General features: G+C 38.4%; 1 long non-coding RNA gene across 1 annotated transcript; it reads left to right on the forward strand.

Annotated features, from left to right (window-relative positions):
* The first annotated feature begins 21,453 nt into the window (after window positions 1-21,453).
* LOC147480108 (uncharacterized) lies at window positions 21,454-23,295 on the forward strand. Its single transcript, XR_015205226.1, has 2 exons — window positions 21,454-21,756; window positions 23,073-23,295. It is a non-coding gene; the product is annotated as an uncharacterized LOC147480108 (long non-coding RNA).
* Window positions 23,296-23,897: the final 602 nt, after the last annotated feature.

Below are 23,897 nucleotides of genomic sequence, written 5' to 3' on the forward strand. Positions count from 1 at the left end.
GGCATGGTTCTCCATTATGAGAGTGTGATTTGCCAAGAACTGGTTGTGGCTGTGCAAGAATTGTGCTTGTTCCTCTTCGTTTATTGTCCGCAGGTCCTGAAATTCAAGAAGACTGGTGATGATAATGTTCTGTCATTTGAATAATGTCATCAATCCTTGTTGAATTAAACGAAGGCCTTCCATCATATTAAATACGTTGCATAATGCATTTTCAGTGAAGATGTTGTCAGCGGAACAATCTTCGTCGGTTTCTGCACCGACATGGTTATTTGCAACGTCGGGGTTCCAGAATCCGTTCCTACATACTGAGTGAATGGTAAGAATGTTAGCTGTTCAAAGAGGTGTATGAGGAGAAGTACTAGAAAAACCCCAACGTATCATGATAAGTGTCACAATGGTTGGTAAAGGGCCGCCTTTTTTCTGGCGCGCGCGCGATCGATCAGCGTTCTAGAGAAATTTAATAATGCAAAAATCATTGCAGTTACTATGTAAGACCCAGAGTAGATGGAGGAGGGGTTTGGTTATTTCGAAAGTCTTAGACGTGCCGAGCATATTATGAGCTACCCATTGGATCACAGATAATTGGTTCTTTTGCAAAGATGCCGATAAACAATACGGTTTTTCGGTTGTATTCGGCCGCCGTAAAGGATAGTTGCAAACATCGATGCCTGATATTGTCAAAAGGTGAATCCTGAAGGTGTACTCCTTGGTTTGTAATAGGAATTTGAAGTACCTCAGAGATGATTTCCATAGTCAATTCACGCTCGCATCTGTTAGCACGAACAAAGAATTGCCCGTTTTGGAAATAACCGCTTTTATAGAACAACAAGACCAATTCTCTGGAATAAAATGCCTGCTTATGATGTAAAAGAGGGTACCATCCTTGAAGTAATATTTCTGTGTCAAAAAAAGGATGAAAAAGACCATTTTGGAAATTTTTCATAAAATTTTGCTCGGGCACGAAACTTCGAGTGAGGGCCATTAAAGATGGAGTGGTGAAGAAAAAAAAAATTTGGAAAAAGGGAAGTTAGATTTTTGAGGTGTCTATCCTTGTTATAAATAGGCACCAATCCGAAAATGTAAAAGATACGGATCGAGGTGTCACAGGCTAGTTAGACCACGTGTATCTTCTAAGATATGCGCAAAAGTGGATGTAGTGTGGATGAGAAGAAAGGGGAATGTGACAAGGAGTGCCCCCTTTTTTTTTTTTTTTTTTTTTTTTTTTCACATAAATAGCGTAAGTAAAAGGACAAGGAAAATGTAGATATACTATCACAATAAGATGTAAGAATGTACAACGGTATGGAAACACAACATAATGATACGGGGAATGAAATACAAACCTAAATATTAGATAGAACTATATCCCACATTAACAACATTACTATAATGAAACAAACAAGCATGAAGACTTGAGTAGCATATTCAATTTGCCGCTGCTCAAACTTTTCTAGTGCATCCATGAAGCTTGAAATTTGGAGCGGACTAAAAACGATTTTTTGAATAAGAAGTGTAGAGGGAAGAATATGAAATGAGTGAATGTGGAGGAAGTGTTGAACTTATTTATAGAAAGAAAATTGTCGTTTTCTGACCGTTTTTTGTGCGTTTTCATGACCATTTTTTGTGCGTTTTCATGACCGTTTAATAAACGTTAGTTTACGGTAAAGTTTGCTGTTAAGTGTGACATCTAAAATATATATGTATATATATTTATATATATGTATATAAATTATTATTACTAAGATTATTATATATGTTCCTACCTATATAATATAATATTAGATATAACTAATATATCCAGGCAGAAATTTTTAGGAAATAACCTACTATTAAGCTGGAAATGCAAACACGTAAATCAAATATCGACATAAATATTATACAAGACTGGAAAAATAAAATAGCTACCGATGATCCTCATGAGCTTTGCGGAAGAAGAATCCTCGAGGCTGCGGAAGAAGAACCGGGGAGTCCTGCGGACGCCGCGGCAAAGACGAGCTCCGTGGAGGCTAACTGCTCCTGGATATCACCCAGAGCATCCATCACCTGAGCCTGAAACTGATGTTGGCTCGCCATGAACATTCGTTGGAACTGGTTCTGGCGAGTAAGCATATGGTCCTGAAATGCAGTCATGGAAGCTCTCATTTCCTGCTGGAATTCGCCCATGCTATCTGTCATCGACTCGTCGCGAGTGGTCATATATGTCCTTAACTCTCCCAAGGTACGTTTCATCGATACCTGGAAAGTGTACATGTCTCTCAAACCACTGTTCACAGCACGTAAGGCATCTATGGGTTGGGTCATCTTACTCATGGCAGTCTCATCAAAGTAGGGTGGGTGAGATGAGCCTACGCTAGCGTGCTCGGCAGCCCTAGGTGTTGTGGGTTCCCAAGGGTCCAGTATGCATTTCTTAAAGACAAGCATATTCTCATATTATGGTATAGTGAGTAGCGGGGTGGCGGACAGAAAACCCAAGGTAATCATAACTTGCGTTACCATAACAGCAAGAGGGGTTGATCTAAGAGTGACATGTGTAATAATATCAAAAAGAAAGGTAACGATGCAGAAGTTACCCTTTCGCTCTTGGACGATCCAGAGAAGGTGGAGGAAGGTCTTGTTGATGTCTGAGGGCTTCAAGGTGCCAATGACGCGTCAGGCCCCAACCATTGAGTCACGCCTAACCTGGTTCCGCGACCGACCGAGGCCGATACACGCATTTTTCGTCTATGTTGTACTCTCCCTCGATTAGCGTGTCGAGCATTAGGTCGTAACTCTGTGGGTACATGGACTGCTGCTGAGTCAGCACGTGGTCGACCAGAGGAATGCCCGTGATCTTGAAGAGCAAAACAGGTGTGACTTCGTGGCGCACACCCTCGACGGTAACCCAAAAATGGTCGCCATTAAAGCTCCCATTGTCGTAGAATTTCATCACCAAATCCTTGGAATAAATTTCATTATCAAATAATGGAGCAAACATCCCGTTTTCAAATAAATTTCCAAAAAAAATTTCCACACAAATACACCTGTTTCCGGCCATCACTGGTCTTAGGGAGAGGCTGGCTATTGATTAATGATGAGGGGGAGAAATGGGACTTGCTGACGGAAGGGAATTGTGGTCGGAGTTGTAAGAGTCTCGTGCGAGACCTGGATTTAACGTGGGCCTGTCTCGTTCGAGACTTAAACGAGAGGGGGCAAGATTCGGAAATTAGGGAAGACGAAATGAGTGATGGTGACGCGTGTGGTCGGGTTTAAAGGGCCCGAGATTTCGATATTTTGGTTGGGCCAAAAAATTTCCCAAGCCCAAATCAAGCCAAAAACCCGATTTAAGTCTAAAAAAACTAAACGCTTACCCACGACTCGTTTGGACTCCGAATTGGATGAATGAGATATCGAAATGATCGGCACAAAAAATGTTATCCAATTGTATGAGTCATTCTCAAAGGTCACAAGAGTTTTTGAAAAGAAGGAGAGTGTTTTATTTATAAACAAAGGTTTTATTTATATACAAGGGAGATATATGTGAAGAACACTGGATATCCAGAAGAGTCACCATCTTAAATCATAGACAACTGTCATGTCAGCTCTGGAGCGAACCCAATCCAGCCAGACTGTGGCTTTACCTTTATATATTATGGGGTTAGGGGCAGGACGGTACCATCCTGGACCGTGTGCGCTACGGTCTAATAAAATTGCCCTTATTACATACGGCTATCCTCAAACCGCCCCAAGTGGAACTCAAAGTAACCAATCCTAGGGTTGGTCTGCTGGAATCCATTGCCCGTTTGTGTTCCAAGTATGCGACATCCGAGGTTGGACACGAATCTCATGTGTAAAACTTAATGCAAAGGGAAAAGGCAACAATATAAACATATCTACAAGGTGAGTCTTTTAACGTCAGATCCTCAAGACGAGTCGAGTCTTTTAACATCAGATTTTCAAGACGAATCGAGTCTTTTAACGTCAGATTCTCAAGACGAATCCCAACCTATGGGAGAAATGGCACAGCGACGAAGATTATCCTGCGCAGTTGGTGTTAGACAAAAGTATACCTTAAACTGGCTAGTATCGGATAGGAAGTCAAGACCTAGACAGAAGGGTATTTGGCAATGCATACACCAGCCCATCCTTCGCGCACGACGTTTACGAGCAAAAGTACTACGACCATTCCCTATTCATGATGAGTGAGACTTACACCAAATGATTAGCTAAAGTTCGCGAGGCAGAGAGTAGAAAAGGAAAGAGAAGGAAGGAGGTGAAATTTTAGGTACCCATCGTTTACCGAAAAGTACATTTGCTCGTGTTGCAGAAGACATTTATACTCAGTTCTGAAATATAGTTTTCATGGACTAAGGTTCCGGCGCTTGCAACCACACACTTCAAAGAACTTTGGAGATCATAAGATAGAAGATGGCCCGGCTACCAAAATGGTGTACCCTCTATAGAAACAAGATTGAGTTCGCCAAACGAAACATCTAGTCTGTGCAGATCGGATCCTGAAGAAGAGTCTGTTCAACATCTGGTGAGCGTAATTCGTGGTAATATTTTAGGCGTTGTCCATTGACTTGAAATTCATTGTTATCTTGTGGATTAAGCAAAGAGATTGCCCCATAATGTTTCATAGCTGACACAATGAAAGGACCAAACGATTTTGTTTTCAATTTACCAGGAAAAATGTGTAATCTGGAGTTGTACAGTAAAACTTTTTGGCCAATTTTAAAATCCTTATGCAAAATGTGCTTGTCATGCACTCTTTTTATATTAGCTTTGTAGGATTTCGAGTGATCATAAGCATCACTCCGAATCTCCTCAAGCTCATTTAATTGCAGTTTTCGCTTCTCGCCTGCCTTGATGATATTGTAATTGAGGCTTTTGATGGCCCAAAGGGCACGATGCTCAAGTTCAACTGGTAGATGACAAGGTTTTCCAAAAATAATGCGGTAATGAGACATCCCTATAGGTGTCTTAAATGTTGTTCGGTATGCTCACAAGGCATCCGATAAGCAGAGAAACCAGTCCTTTCTTGATGGGTTGACAGTTTTCTCCAAAATAGACTTTATCTCTCTGTTGGAGACTTCCACTTGGCCACTCGTTTGTGGGTGATATGGAGTAGCAACCTTGTGAGTAACTCCATATTTCTTCATTAAAAACCCAAAAATTTTATTATAAAAATGTGTACCCCCATCACTGATGATAGCTTTGGGGACACCAAAACGAGAGAAAATGTTTTCTTTAACAAATTTCACGACAGTCTTATGGTCATTTTAGCGACATGCGAGTGCCTCAATCTATTTGGACACATAGTCTACAACGACTAAAATGTATAAAAAACCTTGAGAAATAGGGAAAGGTCCCATAAAATCAATGCCCCAAACATCAAAAATTTCCACAATCAAGATAGGATTTAGGGGCATCATATTTCGTTTGGTAATTCGACCTAGGTGCTGACAACGAATGCAAGCTATGCAATATTCGTGGGCATCGCGAAAAAGGATAGGCCAGTAAAAACCACATTATAATACTTTGGCCGCAGTTTTCTTTCCACTAAAATGACATCCGCAAGATTGTTCATGGTAAAAGGATAATACGTCGGTGTGCTCCCAGTCGGGAATGCATCGATGAATGAGTTGGTCAGAATAATACTTAAAGAGGTAGGGGTCATCCCAAAAATAATATTTTACAGTGGATAAGAACTTTTTATGATTAGGACGTGACCAAGAGGAAGGAACTTCCTTAATAACTAGGTAGTTAACGATATCCGCGTACCATGGAGATGAGAAAATAGAGTACAAATATTCGTCTGGGAAGGAATCACAGATGGCTTCAGAATCACTATCAATGTCACCAACCAGCCTTGATAAATAGTCGGCCACGATATTTTCAGTTCCTTTCTTGTCTTTGATTTCCAGGGTGAATTCTTGCAAGAGAAGGATCCAGCGGAACAATCGTTGTTTTGTGTTCTTTTTCGCAAGTAAGTACCGAAGTGCGGCATGGTCAGTATATACGATGGTGGATGTTCCAACTAGGTAAGGGCGAAACTTATCCAAGGCATAGACTACAGCTAGGAACTCTTTCTCAGTTGTTGTGTAATTATGTTGAGCGTCATTAAGAGTTTTACTGGCGTAGTAAATGACAATGGGTTTGTCATCACGTCGTTGGCCTAGTACGGCGCCAATAGCAAAGTCGCTAGCGTCACACATTAGTTTGAATGGTTGAGACCAATCAGGGGGTTGAATGATAGGAGCAGTAGTCAGAGCGGTTTTTAGAGTATCAAAAGCTTGTTTGCAATTGAAATTGAAGTCAAATACTGCATCCTTAAGCAGGAGATTGGTTAAAGGTCGAGCAACTTTAGAAAAATCCTGAATGAATCTCCTGTAAAACCCAGCGTGGCCTAAAAAGGCACGGATATCACGAACTGTACATGGAAAAGGTAGCGAAGCAATTTTAACAATTTTAGCTTTATCAACCTCTATCCAGTCTTTCGAAACAATATGACCTAGAACAAGTCCTTTTTTTTTTTTTTTTTTTTGTAAAAAACTAGGGGCTCAGTCCCCAAACTTTTTATATATCAGGATCTCAAGTACATAATACCTTCTTTATCCCTCATGGTCAATACATGCATTTTTCGATCCATAGGGGGAATAAAGAGCAAAAAATCATTACACACTTCTCTCTTCGATTTCGCTAGGTAATCAGCTACTTGGTTACTCTCCTGGAAGATATGGACAAATGAGAAGTGATCAAACTCCATACTCACAACTTGGATATGTGCTACCAAGTTCCTACAGTACCACGGTGGTTTTCCTTTTTTAGTTAAGATCTGGACCCCCTGCATGGAATCCGATTGCACTTGAAGCCGTTTGATTCTCAGCTGTATCGCGCCTTCCGGCCCTTTAAGGACCCCGAGAAGCTCCTGAAAGATAACCGATAATCTCTTAGAACTGCCACTGTATGCCATTATCACTTCCCCATAGCTGTCCCGCAAGACTCCTCCATAGCCTGCCACCCCCTCTTGCACCGACCCATCAGTGTTCAGGACCACTGTATCCACCTCCGGCTTTTCCCATTTCACCCACTTTTCCTCCTTGTGTATAACTTTTACCCCAATTCCCAACTTTTCCAATAACACTTTAGTTCCCACTTCTTCCTGGACAGATTCCAGCGTTTTTCCCATGTAGATCTTCATACTATTAAGGACCTTTTGGCTTACCTCATCAGCTGCTTTAAAACGATTTTTCTTCAACCTCCAGTTTTGCTCAGTCCATATAGCCTGCACTGCTGCACATGTAAAGGTTCTAATCACTTCTGACACCATGGTATTCGCTCTGCTTAATCGCATTAAGTAGTACCATTCATCATGGGATGCTCTCACAGTAGCTGGTAGTCCCATCGCCTTCTTAAACTCTTCCCAGACCAACTTAGAGTAGGAACAATCGAAAAACATATGGGCCGAACTTTCCTCATGGTTTCCACACAAACAACACTTTGTAGAACTGATAATCTTCTTCGCCACCAGTCGAATCTATGTTGGAAGGGCTCCGGAGAACAATTGCCAAACTGTGAATGAGTGCTTTGGGACTGAGTACTTCCCCCATACTATCTTGAACCATTTGACTTTACTCCTCACATTCTTTGGGGATGAGTATCCGATGATGTAGAGAAATCTCCCGAGCTATTAGGTGTCCATGTAACCCGGTCTTTCGCGGATGTAGGCGTTAATCTCCGTGTTCATAATCCTTTCCTTTACCTCACCCTCAAGATCGGTGATTACCCTTGACCAGCCCCCATCAGCTATCGCCGACACCTTGGCATCTTACGGGACTACATTTGCTAGAAGAGATCTGGCTTGACTGTTGAGAATAAGAGGGCCTAAACACCATGGGTCATGCCAGAAGCTGGTACCATTTCCATTCGCAATACAGTATCTGATGAACTTTTGTAGATGGAAAAATCGTCCATGAAGACTTCCATATAACGTTCCACCATATCACTGAAAATGTGAAGCATGCAGCGTTGGAAGGTGCCTGGGGCATTACAAAGACCAAAAGGCATTCGTCTGTATGCAAAGGTTCCAAAGGGACACGTGAAAGTTGTATTTTCTTGATCGGCGGGATCGATGACAATTTAGAAGTATCCGGAATAACCATCAAGAAAACAGTAGTAAGCATGACCGGCTAAACGTTCTAGCATCTGGTCAATGAATGGGAGAGGGAAGTGATCTTTACGTGTTCTGGCATTAAGTTTGCAATAGTCAATGCAAATTCTCCATTTTAATGGAATGCGAGTGGAGATGCACTCACCATTTTCATTTTGTACAACTTGAATGCCGGACTTTTTGGGAACAACGTGGACAGGACTAACCCAATCACTATCAGAGATAGGGTATATGATACCCGCATCAAGTAAACGTAAAACTTCCTCTCACACCACTTCCTTCATGGCGGGATTAAGGCGGCGTTGTTGTTCTCACGATGTCTTTGTGCCATCATCGAGATGTATGCGATGCATGCATATGCTAGGGTCTATTCCCTTGATATCATCTAAGGACCATCCGATAGCGGAGCGGTGTTCACGAATGACATGAATCAAACATGCCTCTTCGTCGGTAGTCAAGTGAGCATAAATTATTATAGGGTGACTACCATCGAGATCGAGATGCACGTACTTCAAATCAGAGGGTAGAGGTTTTAAATCCGAAGTTGGAGGATTGGGGATCAAGGATTCATGAGGGATCATCTCTTCAATGGAAAAGAGCGAATCCGGTTCTTCTGAATCAGTTTGCAACGCAGCAGTAGGATCAAATAGTGGTACCGACTCTAATAATGCGTGGACATCCTTTATGTACGAGTCATCGTCAAACTCAGGATTATCAAAAGAAAGAAATTGGTGTATCTCGTCTGGGGGAAAAGAGTTTGTGAAATAATCATTGTCACAAAGTACGGTACGGGTTTAAAACGGTGTATTTGAAAAAAACTTAGTTCGTGTTTTAAACGGAACGTCTCGGGAAAAAAAAAAAAAAAAAACGTAAAAAACGTGGGGCATAAAAAACGGGTTTAAAATGTATAATACGTACAATACGTAAAAGAAACGGTAAAAACCGATGATAAAGAATATAATAGATAAAGAATTTGATTTTTTTTATAAGAGTGGAAAAAAGAATTGACACATAAAATAAAAATAAAAATAATACAAATGAAAAAAATTCAAATACATGAAAGTATCAAATTATCATTACTCATCCAAATACTAGAAGTTTTAGATTCAGTTCCAAAACACGACTCTAAATAAGATACTACTAATTACCAATCATAATGGCATAATCAAGTTCTACAAATAAGTTAATAACTTTAAAATTTATAATTAATCATTAATAGTCCAAAACAAAATAAAACTGTCTCAATAAGTCAATCTAACGCCCACTCTTCAAAAAGGTAAACTCCAAAACCCCTTTTTCTTCTTCGTGTTTTCTTTTAGATTAAAAAAAAAGGTTTTAAATGGGAGATTTTCAAAATCTTAGGTTTTAAACGTTTTTTAAGTTTAAAACGTTTAAAACGGTTTTTTTTAAAAAACCGGGTTTTAAACTGGAACCAGACGCCTTGCCAATATCTCGGGTTTTAAATTTGAAAACGCTGAACTTGGTGACAATGGAAATAATCATGTTCCAGACTATCAACCAAACTAATCTCGCCCTCCATTATAGGATCGGGAAATTGTTTCATTAATTTGAATACGTTGAGTTCAACAGAAAGGTTCCCGAAAGACAATATCATTGAACCGTCCCAACAATTTATGAGAGCGTTAGCAGTTGCAAGAAAATGACGTCCCAAGATGATAGGAATGGAGTCACAGGCCACTTCAGTATCTAGAATGACAAAATCAACTGGGTAGTAAAAATCTTGGACCTTGACTATGACGTTCTCTACTATGCCCTTTGGGTACTTGATGGAGCGATCCGTGAGTTGCAGAGTCATATTGGTAGGTTTTAATTCATGAAGACCTAACTGCTTAAATAAGTAGTAGGGAAGTAGGTTAACACTGGCACCTAGGTCTAAAAGTGTTGTAGCGGTATACTTGTCTCCCAACGTGCATGGTACAATTGGTCGACCTGGGTCCTTGTACTTTACCACACCATTGGTAGTGGTAATCGAGGGAAATTGCTCAGTGAGGAACACTTGTTAAGGAACATTCGTACGTCGTTTGGTGGTGCACATGTCCTTCAAAAACTTGGAATGCTTGGGTAAATGCTTAAGCGCATCTAGGAAAGGTAAGTTTATGGTCAAATTTTTGAAGGTTTCACGGATCTCATCGAAATGTTCTTCACGTTTATTCTTTACCAAATAGGCAGGGAACGGATCTTTTGGGCGGAATCGCGCATAAGGATCAGTGGCGTCTTTCCCTAGGGACGTGGGTGTAGAATTGGAAGGCACAACTTCGTCCGTTATAGGTTGCAAGGTAGGAGTTGGAAGGACGTCAGCCATGGTTTCCGTCGATTCCTCATCTGGCATACGTATTTTATTGTCGATGGTTCGGCCAGAACGAAGAGTGGTAATGGCATTTACCTCACCCTGGCTTGGATTACTAGATCCTGGTGCATTGTTGAGTTCAAAGGCGGTGTTTTGTAGGCTTAGGGTTTGGAACCGCTTGGCGGGGAACACACCCTTTGACTTTTATCCCGAAAGCTAACAACCCAAGAGATCCGTTGGATAGAAGCTAGGATTTGATTCTCATTGATTCATGTATGTCGAAAAGTTTCAATTTGTTTTATCGGCCGCGTGGATTGTACAAGCCGAGCAAACAGGAACTAGTTCATGGTTATTATTTACGGGTTGATTTTGGTAGCCATATCCTTGATTAGGGGAACAAGGTTGGGTTGTTTTGGTACCCTATATTTGTATTGTTGGGAAAATTACTTTGCCCCTTGCTTTGGAATTGCGGAGGATTTCCTTGACAATAGGAATTGTAGTTCGCGGGTGGTCGTAGAGGAACGTTGTTGACACCGGAGGAGCTTGTTGTTAAAGGTGGGGTGTCCAAGCTAAATTCGGATGTTGTCGCCAAGGTGCATTAGGGATGTTGAAAGCACAAGCCTCTTTCGAAGGTTGGTTGGGGAGGGAACTCGTGATAATGAAAGGACAATAAGAATCGGCGCGTTTCGGGACTTAAGCAAATAGGATATGGGGAAGCGTTGGCAGCCATGACCTGTTTGGGTTTTGATCATTTACTTGTACCGAAAAGAGCATCGACCTTTTGTTTAGGGACTCGATTAGAGTTTTAATTCGGATCGGGTTTAACCTAGAACATAGACGTAACTTTGGTAGGAGTGTCTTTAAAAGATCCGGAAGAATCGGTGTCCCCAATGGGTGCTTCGTGAAGCCCGTTTCTCAAGAAAAGTGTATGCTTCAAGATGGCCCTTGTCCATGAAACAACCGCCGTTCATGATATCTAAGGTTTCCTTTTGATGGTCAGAGAGACCATTAAAGAATGAACGGACTAATACAGCGGTGTCGAGTTGATGATGGGGACATTCGAGAAGCAGATCAGTAAATCTGCTCCATGCTTCCGAAAAGGATTCCTGAGGGTGTTGGCAAAAGAATTGAATCTTTTGAAGCATTTATGTAGTTTTCTTCTGAGTATAGAACTTTATCATGAATGCTTGTACGAGTTTGGCCCATGTGTCAATGGATTGCGACGCTTCACCTATGAGCCAAACTGAAGCTTTATCAGCTAAGGTGAAGGAAAACAACCTAAGCAAGACTTGTTCATTGGTAACAGTCGGATGGCGGAAAGTGGTGACTACTTGTTGCATCCGGACGAAGGTGATCAGACGGTTTTTCATGGTCTAGACCATGGTAAAATGTAACAAACCGAAAATGTTTGGCGGAATTTGAAAATCACCTATAATAGCATCGAGTTTAATGCAAGAAGCGTGTCCTTCTTTGTAAGGCAAGATAGAACCGAAAAGGGGTTTCTCGATCGTGGGATTTTCCTGAGCCATAATTAAGGGAGATAACGGCAGCAGAGATGTTTGATGAGGTTGATTTACGGAGGAGGAACTATGTCTAGAAGATAGCATAAGCAGTTGTTTTTTGTATTTTCGACGACGATATGTAAGTTCTAATTCCTTATGTTTACCAGACCGTAGTCTCATACAAATACAAATTTTAATTCAAGGCTCATAAGGAACAATTTATGACTGGAGGTTTTAAAATTAAGGAAGGAGGGAGGTGAAGCACGTCTTCCTGAGCTGTTGCTAACTCGAGCATGTAAGCTAGGATAACGTGTGAATATTCCAGCAGCCAAGTCACCTGAGAGAATTGAGGGAGGTTGTCCATGCTAGCATGTTCCTTAATTAGGCAACCTCAATCTTTCGAGTTTCCTAGACACTAATGGAATAGGATGATGATTTATGATGGTGTATTATGCGGGGTATTATTAAGATTATTAAGATGAAATTTTTAATTACTATGATTTTTTTTTTTTTTATTTTATTTTTATTTTTTTATTTTTTAGTTTACGTAATTAATGTATTATGGAGACGTGATTACGAAATATGCAATTAAAAATGATAGATGCCAAAATAGAAACTAATTAACATATACTAGTCTACGCAGAAAGTCTACACATGCAAATCTATATGAATAGAAATGTGTCCTACGCATCCAATAATCTATAGCTATTGATACGTGCAACTTAAATGTGAGCTAGGGGAATGTCGAGAACGAACTCATACAAATGAATACCGCATACGTGAATTGATGTAACATACACATACAAAAATATTCTAAGCAGGTGGTTTGAAACTACACATACATCCAAATATATTCGAATCATATTAATCGTGTTAACGTGAAGATGTAATGACGAACCACATTTATATGCAAAGAGTTCTTATGCCAACACACAAACATGCAAGATAAAACAGGTTATAGTAACAACTAAATAATAACCTCAACAAAGTTTGAGGAGTTTAAGAATTTGAAACCTGGCGTCCCGCGATTCCTCGTACACGATCGAACTAACTCCCGAGCCCGTGAACTTACTGGATAAACTGAACAAGAGAGTCCAAAAGAGTACTGAAAAGGAAAGTGGCCTGTAAGTGAAAACCGGAGTGTTGATACTCCAGGTTAGTCTCTCGCGCTACTAATTTAGTCTCGTCCGAGACTCTTTTGTCAGTTCAGTACTTCAAGTTCCTACGAAATACTTAAACTGTGCTAATAAAAATAAACAAGATCTGGTTCACAGATATATGTTAGTAGAAAAAGTTAAGGCAAACAGTTACGTAATACGTTAGTATCGTGAAAGAAATGGAAATTAAAAAAAATGAAGAGGTAGGGGAGGGGGTTTTACGTTATGTGTTCTAGTTATTATGTTAACTCCAGAGTCCTTCGGTGTGCAGCGGCGCCATTTGATAATGTCGTTTAATTTGGTACGTTTATTGGTTTTCTTGATTAAGTCCGAGGTCCACAGTCCGAAGTCCGAAGTCTGAAGACCAAAGTCCAAAGTCCAAAGTCCGTTTAGTCGTCCGTTTTAGTCAAGTTACCTTACTCACGTGGATTTGGTAGGATAGGTCGAGTAAAGGATCGTCCAAACCTTAGGGCTCGAAAAAGGTTCACAACTTGAACTACAACTTTTGGTGAGTAGGATTTTAGGTTTTTTAGTTGGTTTTAATTAAATTAACGGTAATGCAAATAATGTAACTTACTACGGTGATTTTGATGTAGGTAAACAAAGATAGAGAAACAGGGAGAGGGTTAATCATACTCATGCAAGAATCATTTTTCAACAGTTTATATTAACATATCACTACATCTCTAATTCGCCTCGCGGTTTAGGAGACGACGCCGAAAGTATTGATCCCTAGCGATGCTCACATCTCTCGAGCCGATCGCGACTAGCATAAGGAATTGAACTAATATTTCATCTCGGAATATCATTTCAGCTCCTGGCTCGATTCCACATCGGGTTGGACAAATTGGAGAGTCAGTTCGACACCATCGAGTCGCGCGGAGACATTTTTGATCGCAAGACGAGACTTTTCTAGAGCATCAAAGACTTCAAATTTGTACAGTCTCAGTCATTTTGGGACCGGATGTCTAATCTATGCCTAATTCTTAAGCAGTGATTCTAGAATATTAAAGAGTCAATCCGGATTCTCACACAAGCAACATAACCCTCCCCCTGAGGGGGGGGGGGAATTAGCTCATGGTCATTGAAGGAATAATAAAACTTGTTGTATACATTAAGTAAATAAATGCAGGACAGAAATTAAACTAGAAAAGAAATGACTGTTATTAAGGATAAAATGACTTACAGTATTTAAGCTGCTGGAATGAAAATGACAGAGTTTAAGTGTTGGAATGAAACTATAGATGTTAAAGTAAAACTAATGTATAGCTAAAGCATAGAATGCTGAAGGCCGAATAATGAAGACCCCCCTTACATATATATAGGTTGATCTCTCGTGAAGCCTTTAATTGGGTTTCATCTGTTTGCTAATTGAGACATTCAAAACTTTGAATAACAAAGTTTTGTCTCCATGTGAATTAATTTGATCCAAAGTTTTGTTACGAAACAAAACTTTCATTTAATGTTTTATCCTTTGGTGTTTTGTCTTTTAGCCAATTTCAATTCAAACCACCTGCTTTTAATTGGTACGTGTCTTCTCATATTGCAAGGTGGCACAATTTTGTGACCATCTCTTGCCATCTGCCTATGCTAACTCGTCATGCCTTTTGGGCTCGTCGAGTGGGTCCACTTAGTGTGTCCAGTGGCGGCGCTGATTTTGGCATTTTTACAATTTTTTGTCTTTGCGTAGGGTTCGTCGCCGTGGTCGCTCTGGCAGTTCACTAGCCAACGTCGGCATCTAGATTTATCAGATGTGAGCTTCCAAAGTTTGCTGTTTCTTTATATGTGGGCCCGCTCGCGACCGGGTTTTGTTCTTTTGGAAACTTCGCTCTAGTCGGGGCTTTGTTGGGCTTCACTCGGGTTGAGTGGGAAACTTCAAATATTCCAGTATTCCTGTACTTTGATGCATTTTTATCATTATATTCATGTTAACTGCGGAAACCTGCAAAAGTACGAAAATACAATTATTACATGATTATTAAACACATAATCGACCAAAATGCTATGTCTCTCGGGGTTTAATATTACAGTTTTGGGTGCTTATCACCTATCATTCCAAAACGTATGGAGGATGAGTTGATCTTTAATGAAGATAATATGGTTGCTGCTGTTGAGGTTATCAACTGAAGAAAAAGACCTAGAAAGAAATGAGATGTTATTTTATTATATGAAGTCTTTTGTTTCGAGAATTACATATTTAAACCTGTTTTGCTGCTTTTTCTAAATTCATATTTAAATTAGTGGTTCATGTTTTTAAATTAGTGTTTCACATTTTGACTAATTTCTGAATTCATTTTTTGTTATTTGTACATTGATCCTTATTGTATTGATCATTAACTTAATTGTATATGCAAGTGCTTGTTTAATTTGCAGAGTTTAGTTGTCGCTTTATACTATGGCTAGTAGCACATCCCCAGATTCAGCTTGCCCACTAGAGGACTCCCCCAACACTAACACTGGTAATTAGTTAATAATTCATGATTATCTTATTAAGTTAATTATTTCCATCTCATCCTTGTATAACATCATCAGTTTTTGCATTATCAGGTGGGTCTACTACTTCACAACCGCGCTCAGATAACACTAGAGGTCCTACTCTACCTATATCCGATCATTTGGAAGAGGGGCAGAGAATTGAACTTTGGCTTAATATCTATAACCAGCCTGATTTTCTTGAAGAAGGTGTCAGCCGGCTATCTAGTGAAGCTGCTCGCCTTGCGGACTGTGAGATCCCATGCTTCTATAAGGATTGGCCAACTATGATGAAACTTAGTAAAGGAACTCACTATAACAGAATCATTAAAAGCTTGAACGACACTTTTGTATTTGTTAATGGTGACGAAGACAAGGGGTAGGATCTGTAAGTATGTTAGGGATAAAGTCATGGCCGCATGGAGGAGCCACAAGGGTGAACTGAAAAAGAAATATGTTGCTGGTAAGGATCCGAAATTGTGAAAATGAAGGCACCAGACGGAATCCCTTTGGAGGATTGGAAAGCTTTTGTGAATCATTGTCATTCAAATGAATTTAAGGTATTGTCTTAGACATTCTAACAATATACTATACGATATGCACTGTCCTTACTAGCTTATAAGGTGCAAAGCAAACTGTAACTTAATTTGTGTATGTTATGTAGGCATTAAGTGCGAGAAATATTCAGAACCGTGCAATGCAAATTGAACCAAACTGTGGGGGGACGACACCAGCACAAGTTTATCGCCGTAAAATTGCAAAGGAACAAGGTGTGTCGGTGGAAGAAGTTGATCGGGGTGATATGTACGTAGAAATGCACACACTTAAAAAAACCGGTACACCCCAACGACAGAGTTTGGCAGTAAGTCTTTATTTTATATGTTTTTTTCTTGGATGCTTAGTCAATGTATCATATATATATATATATATATATATATATATATATATATATATACTATTTAAAAGTGTATGCTTAGTCAGTGATACAACTATGTTATCTATATGATTTTAGATTTTTTTAATGTTTTCCATTGAATAGGATAAGATTTCTCAACGTTCCCCTTTGAACTACAACACGACCTCCAACTCCGACTTTGAAGCATGCGACAATGATATTGTGACAGAGGTATGAATTTATACTTTGCTCAATTTTATTTTTATTCCTCAAATTAAAATCTCCAAGTACACAGGTTGTTGGTAAAGACTCAAGAGGGCGCATGCGGGTCATGGGTTCTGGTGTCTATAAGTCTTCATTTAAGCATTCGCTCCTTATAGGAAGAGATATCGAAACAGATTAAGGTCACCGAGGAGTTAAAAAATCAGTTTGAAAAGAAAATTGATGAGCTGAAGGACTCATTTGATGGAAAAGTAAATCAGATTAATGAAACGGTGCAGAATCTTTTCCGCCAGATGCCACCCACATGTAATTCCCCTATTGGACCCTCTTCTTCTGGATCACATGATTTATTCTCTCAGGTACGAATACGTATGACTTTATTTTATTCTCATAGTAATAGTAAAATTTAATGGTTTGTGTATTTGAAATTTTAACTAATGTTATTTTATTTTATATCTATTTTTGAAGGGGCCTGATTACATGAATGTTGAAGTCAATGTGAGAGCCTTTTGGCCCTTGAGAAAGGTTGCATCTGGGAGGGTGAAACAAGTTGATCCAACATTTAAGATTGGAGATAGAACTTTGGGGGATGGAAAATTCTTGGTTTACATTGAGGCGATTACGATAGGTTCTTACGAATTGCCTGAGCCCTATAATCACTTTCGTACCCTTGGTCAAGTTGGGCAGGGACGTGTTATTTGGCCTAAGGAATTTCTGCAGTTTCTCCCCCCTCGTTGTTAAAGGACGTTTCCCCTTTTCTAGTAGACACATAGTGTCATTTTCATCTTGGACTTGGAAGTATTTTATTTTGTATAAGTCAAGTCAGGATTTTGGACATGTTACTTTGCTTTCTGGATACATTGTTTTGTTATGGATACTTCCGATATGTTATTTTGTTTTATGGATATTTTGGTTGTGTTATATGTTGGATGAGCTTGTTTTATAGATATTTTGGTTGTGCTATATGTGGTACTTGCAATTGTGTGGTTGTTTGTTTACTTTTTCAGGTGGCAAGATTCGTTGTACTAATCTAACCCCTTTTAGCTCCGCCAACGCAAACTAGATATTTGTGTTGCTGGTCCCAAGCCCAGATAAAGGAGGAGGGAAAAGGTGGAACTGATTGGTTTTTGCAGGTTATGAAGTGAAAGCAACCTCACCTGTCCCTTGAAGCACAAAAATATGCAGATTTAGTTCCCGAGTTGAATAAGATAGTGTCTACAATTCAAGTGTTTGGTAAGTATTACGTATAGCCGTATTACTTTGATAATTATTCATTTTTTTTCTTCTAACGAACACTGAATCTCTTGATAGTTTCTTGAAGGTGAGAATTTTTCGTAGCCTGAGAGGTTTGAGTTTTTCTCGGAGGTTCTTCTTGGAATCCGGAAAATTCCAACCAAATCCGTGATGTGGAGATGGGAATTTTCTGCAGGCCAGTCACTGTAAGTACATCTACATTGATAGTGCATTAGTGCCTACTTACGTCATTGACAATAATTTTTTCTCATATGTATAGAATGATACTCCAGAACGTGTAAAACCTTTCAAAGCTGATCCTGCAAAGCAAGAAAGGTTTGAGCAGTTTCTTAAGGAGAAGTACCAAGGAGGATTTAAATTTCTAAGTTTCTTCCCTAGCAGTAGTCACTGTCTTTTCTAGAGAGAACTGTAAGCGACATAAAATTTGTCTGTTTTTTCCTTATTCTTCTTGGCCTGTAGGAGGTTATTGATTACTAATTTGAAGTTGTTGGAGTGAAATGTCTTTCCGTTCACATAGGGCCACTAGATCCACTAATCCACTATGTAGTAGGTCTTTGTATAGGGTTATATTAATAATAAAAGGTGATGACTTGGCCCAAATTTTTGGGTTTGGTTTGAGCTAGTATATATACTATTTTGTATATATAATGTGTCAGGGCAGTATCTTGGTATAACTAACATATACTATTTTGGATATCAATTTATGGTGTACAAGCTCTGTTTTTAAGGATCTCATTGTCATCATGTGATGTACCTGTTATTTAAAATTTCTTATATACTCTTGTTTTTGCTCTTTAATCACCAGATTACTTATTTTGTTCATAAAATCATCTGCATGTCTTTTTCTTCTTGTTATTTATGCAGATGAGAATTTATCTTGTGTTGTTGATATCCAATCAAGAAAGGGAACCAGTAACTCTTTTATCCCGAAGAGATTGCTGATTGACAATAATGAGTATGTTTCGTTTTATTCTAGTATTTATGTTTTTGAGTGGATAGAAACATCTCAAATTAGGATGGAAGATTAAATTTCTTATAATTTTCTCGAAGGTATTTTTATGCTTTGCAGTTTCTTTGAATAAAAACAATAATAGGAGCTTCCTTTGAAATGAATATATTTTATGTAGAGGGCCTTAAGCTAATGTATAGATGTTAGAGGGTTATCAAAAAACATCAAACTTTTATCTCTATTTCTGTTTCTGTTTCTTTGTGTGTGTGTGTGTGTGTGTTTTAATTAATTTGTTTATTTATTTATATCCCATTTTTTATTTTATTTTATTTTATTGTGCACAGATACATCCGACTTGGCAATGGTAACTTGACTTTGTTAGGGATCCAAAGAAACTTGTCCGCCTCTTGGCAAGTGAGAAAATTCACTGGAGTTTGCACAATCGCTAGATTACGCTTTTGGCTAGAAAATAGCAAGTATTGTCAATTTTTCACAAGATTTGGGAAATGCAATAAGGGCGATGGAAAGTGTCCATACATTTCATGATCGATAAAATTGCAGTACCGCACAAAGTTTCTGAAAGGCTTATGTTCCAATCCTAGCTGCAAATTGACTCATAAGGTGGGTTACATATTGTCATACCAAAGGGATTTCTTATAAATTATGTTCCAGAAAGAATGTCGGACTGTTCATATTTCTTACAAGGTGAATTGTTGTTCTCTGTTATATTGGTTGAACATGATCTTAAGTACACTAAAGTTCTGACACTCCTTTAACAGGATTATGCACGAACGATAGTTGTCCATATAGGCATGTGAATGTAAACCCAAATGCTCCTGTTTGTGAAGGTTTTCTCATAGGCTATTGTGCTAGTGGTAATGAGGTATTGCTCTGTTTGTGCACTTTATTGTTGTTTGGTGGATTTGAAAACTTAAAATTGCTCGCGATTTATTTTACTACTGAGACTATAGGCTCTATGTTTTGCTATTCACGTCACTATTTATTATTATTTAGTTAACCTTTGGTTTTTACTACACCATGCTTTTGTGTCTGTTGTCTCCAATTTGTTAAACATTTTAGGTTTGGTCTTAAATTATTGAGCATCTTAAATTATTTAGTTGCGACTTCTATTCAGTTCCATGAATAGTTAGTCAAAGGGCACCTTCCCCATCATTTGGGGTAGTATGTACAGTAATGATAGTAGTTTGGCTGATTATCTGGCTGTCCATGAAACTGGAAAACTGAATTATATGTTTCATAAATCCTCAATATTTATATACGTTGGTATGATTTATTATTATTTCTCCATTGTTGTCTAGACGGGGAAGTGGATGCGAAGTATCGCGTCACACTACTGTCTTCATTTAACATGTAACTAGCCTAAAATGTACTCATGCTTAAGAAAATGAATCAGCTAATCATGAACTTTTTTAACCTATTTACGAACTCCTTTTCCCTTATCCTTAAATTAGTTAAGTGTATCTTTGTTGACTATATATAGTTCCTTTGAGTATGTTTTCTAATAGCCAAGTTTGTTGTATTTGATTTATCAAAAGGTGAAATTTATAATCTTGGTTTGTGTTATTATATTGTCTTGGTTCTAGTTTGGTTTAAGTATTTGTGAATGTGTCCAGAAACTATGTTTTCGACATCGGATTTCAAAACTTTTTTTTGGTTTTTTTTTTTGAAGATTAAGCTAGGGTTAGGCAGACCCTCACCTGTATTTATTGAATCCTCATAGAGTACAATCTATCATTAATCTCCTCCCTTACAATCTTGTCTGATACAAAGTCCAGAGGAAGGACAAAACAAATTAAGCTATCCTCATTACAATTGTATAGAGAAGCTAGGTCGTCAGCTTGAAAAACTTAATTGTAGTGTTTCTCTTACTCCTAGAAAAGAATTTGCATTTGTACTTTATTTATAATGGAATATTTTTATAGATACCTTTGCCTTATCTGATTATCGTATATAACATTTGTTATTTTTTGTTGTCTAATGTATATTAGTGGACCTTCAGTACAACTTTCTCTAGTGGTAGTGGTGGCACCCATTTCACCAGTATCCTGAGCATATGTGTGCATGTTTCTTGGTCCCTTGCATCACACATTCCAAATTCCCGACTTCGACCTTTATGTCCTGCATTATGTTATCCTAAAAGTTTAGGACATGAACATGAAGCGTGCATTTGGCATGCTTTTCAATTAGTAAACCATTGAGCGTAAGATGCGGACATGCACTTTGAGACATCTATTCTCTTATATTGCTTTTTGCAAATTTACAATACTTATCAGATTGAATTCTCGTCCGGATGGACCAATCGGAGAATCGAATTGAGCCCCGTCATTTTGCTATAGTTTTGGTTCTCTGTCACAAGATTTGCGTAAGATTCTTGGCTAATTTTCCACCGGTGGCTGCTTTAATAGTTGGTAAGGATAAGAATGTTAAAGAGTTAGGCTTGCTTTGCATGTTTGGGAATATATAATTTAGATTTAACTTTCCTCTATCCTGGAGACCTGGATATAGACTCGTTGATGTGGAAATACCGATTTGCAAGACATTACCCTGTTCATTTATAGACTTTGTGAAGATGGCTGGTTACACAGTATTTATTTTTCAAATCCTAAATTATCATGGGGTTGTACATTTTATACAGTCCTATCAAGCAACTAAGCTCGGCTTTTCTTTTCTTTTCTTGGCAGGCTCCGAAGTTCTTTATGGCTTCAATTTATACCTCATCATATTGCTGCTAAAGCTGCATATCTTGCTACCAAAATCCTTAATTTCGATCTTGCTACTCATCATGGAATGTGGCAAAAGTTCCAAACAACACCGTCCATTTGCCAAGGTATAGAATATTTACCTTAATTCAAAGTTATTTGGAAGTATTACTCTCGTAGTGAAATCTGACGTATAGTTAATCTGCCAAAATAAATTTTTCTATATATTCATATAAGTTTTTCACTTGTTTCCTCATCTCTTTTTAGGGATTAACTATAGTCCTTAAACCATGTGTTATCATTGAAATGCAGATGTGGTCAAGCAGTTGACAGAGCTCTTCTAGAACGTAATTATAAAATAACGGGTTTTACATCAGCTGAACTTTGTCAGAATTGTATGAAGAGATTTTGTGCTAGCTTGGAGTTTGTGAAGGCTTATAGAAAGGTCAGGTTTTTGTTTTGAGACTGGGTTTCTTAAACCCCTAAGAGAATTAATATAATTGATTGTGTGCAATTGAAGTGGGTCATACTTTAAGGAATATGCGTCAGTGAACTTCTGAAGAAAGCCTTGTAGTACAGTTTTTCACTTTTTCCTCGATTCCATCCAACTTATCTCTTTCCTAGAAAAGAATAGAGCCGGGGAAGGAATTCTCCATCAGCTTCATTGCATGAAAGAACTTAACAAAAACATTTCTGCATCCCTACAGTCTTTCAGTTCATGTTGCTTATTAACATGTGAATGGGTCTTTAAGCAATGACCATGTGCTGTCTATAGAGAAGGCGATAAGCAGTCACTAAATCCAAAGTGTGGAGTCTCAATTGTGAATGGTTAGATTATGATTATGTGCAGGGATATACACTTGACATAACATTTTTCACTTGAAGAGTAAATGCAGAGAAAATGCATAACTATTATTATGATAATCAGGTCTGCATGATAGTCCCTATCTTCAGTTAATGGTCCTTGGGTTGATAACTGGTGTTAAAAGTATATGAATGCCAAAAACTATTGTGGTCACAATGAAGTTATGTTTTCACTTGCTAATAGTATCATGTTGGAGCTTCTCTTGTTTTCACTTCTGTTTACTTCTAATCAAGTGTGACCTGCTACTGTGGTAAGCTAAAGCCAAGGACTGTTTCTTATCTCAAGTTCTATTGAATTACACATGCATCTTATTAAACGTTGTATCATTTTATGTTCTTCACAATATACATGAAGATTTATTTCTGACATATATGTAGGATGATATGAGGGAATGGATGTTGATATAACTATGTAAGCATGTAGCAGTTGATGACAACCAAACTTCATGAATTACTGTTGATATAAAGTTGGAGCAGTAGAATTCTTCAAATTATGGTTTTCCATTCAGCTAGGTTCCGACTTTTAGACTTATGGGATTTTGACTTTAATATCATTTCCTTGTGATTCATTTGTATGTAGGTATTTGTATGCAGGTGGATGCTCATGAAAAGGTTATTAAGGCTAGGGTTCTATGAAGCTCGGACTTCAAATCATTTTCGAAAGTATTCAAGTGCAAGGGAATGATAAAACGTAACGGAGAAACATGCGCGAGGTGAACTAAGGCATTATTACTTGTACGGGGTGATGAAATATATTGAAAAATATTTGGAAATTCATATTATATTGAGCTTGTGGTAATAAATGCTCTGACTTTTTTTTTTTTTTTTTCACTTGTATGAATATTCATCTCTTTATCTATTATTCGGCAAAGGAATTTTGATTGGGAATGTGGCTTCTTTGTAATATTGTTATTAGGATGGATGGATTATTAGTTGGATTGAAAGGCAAAAGTGGATTATATATATATATATATATATATATATATATATATATATATATATATATATATATATATATATATATATATATATAATTCTAAAACGCGTTTTAGCCACGGCCAATGTCCGTGAGATAACAAAAAAAGATGTGTGTGGAGGTACTTTTACCACGGATTATGCCACAGCTTTTATCTCTCACAAAAATAATTGCAACGGATTATGCCACGGTTATTATCTATGGCACTTGCCACGGCTTATACCACGGTCGAGAGCTGTGGTAGTTGCTACGGCTATTCCCACGGTCATTATCTATGGCACTTGCGATGGCGTTTGCCACGGTCATTCGCAGTGGCAAGTTCCTACGACTTAAGCTGTTGCGTGGACCGTCACATTTACCCATGGTCATTCGCTGTAGCTAACATTTTCCCTACAGGTCAAAACCCCACAGACTTGCAACAGCCGATAG

The sequence above is a fragment of the Coptis chinensis genome, chromosome 8 (genome assembly GCF_015680905.1).
Source record: "Coptis chinensis isolate HL-2020 chromosome 8, ASM1568090v1, whole genome shotgun sequence".
Taxonomy (NCBI): domain Eukaryota; kingdom Viridiplantae; phylum Streptophyta; class Magnoliopsida; order Ranunculales; family Ranunculaceae; genus Coptis; species Coptis chinensis.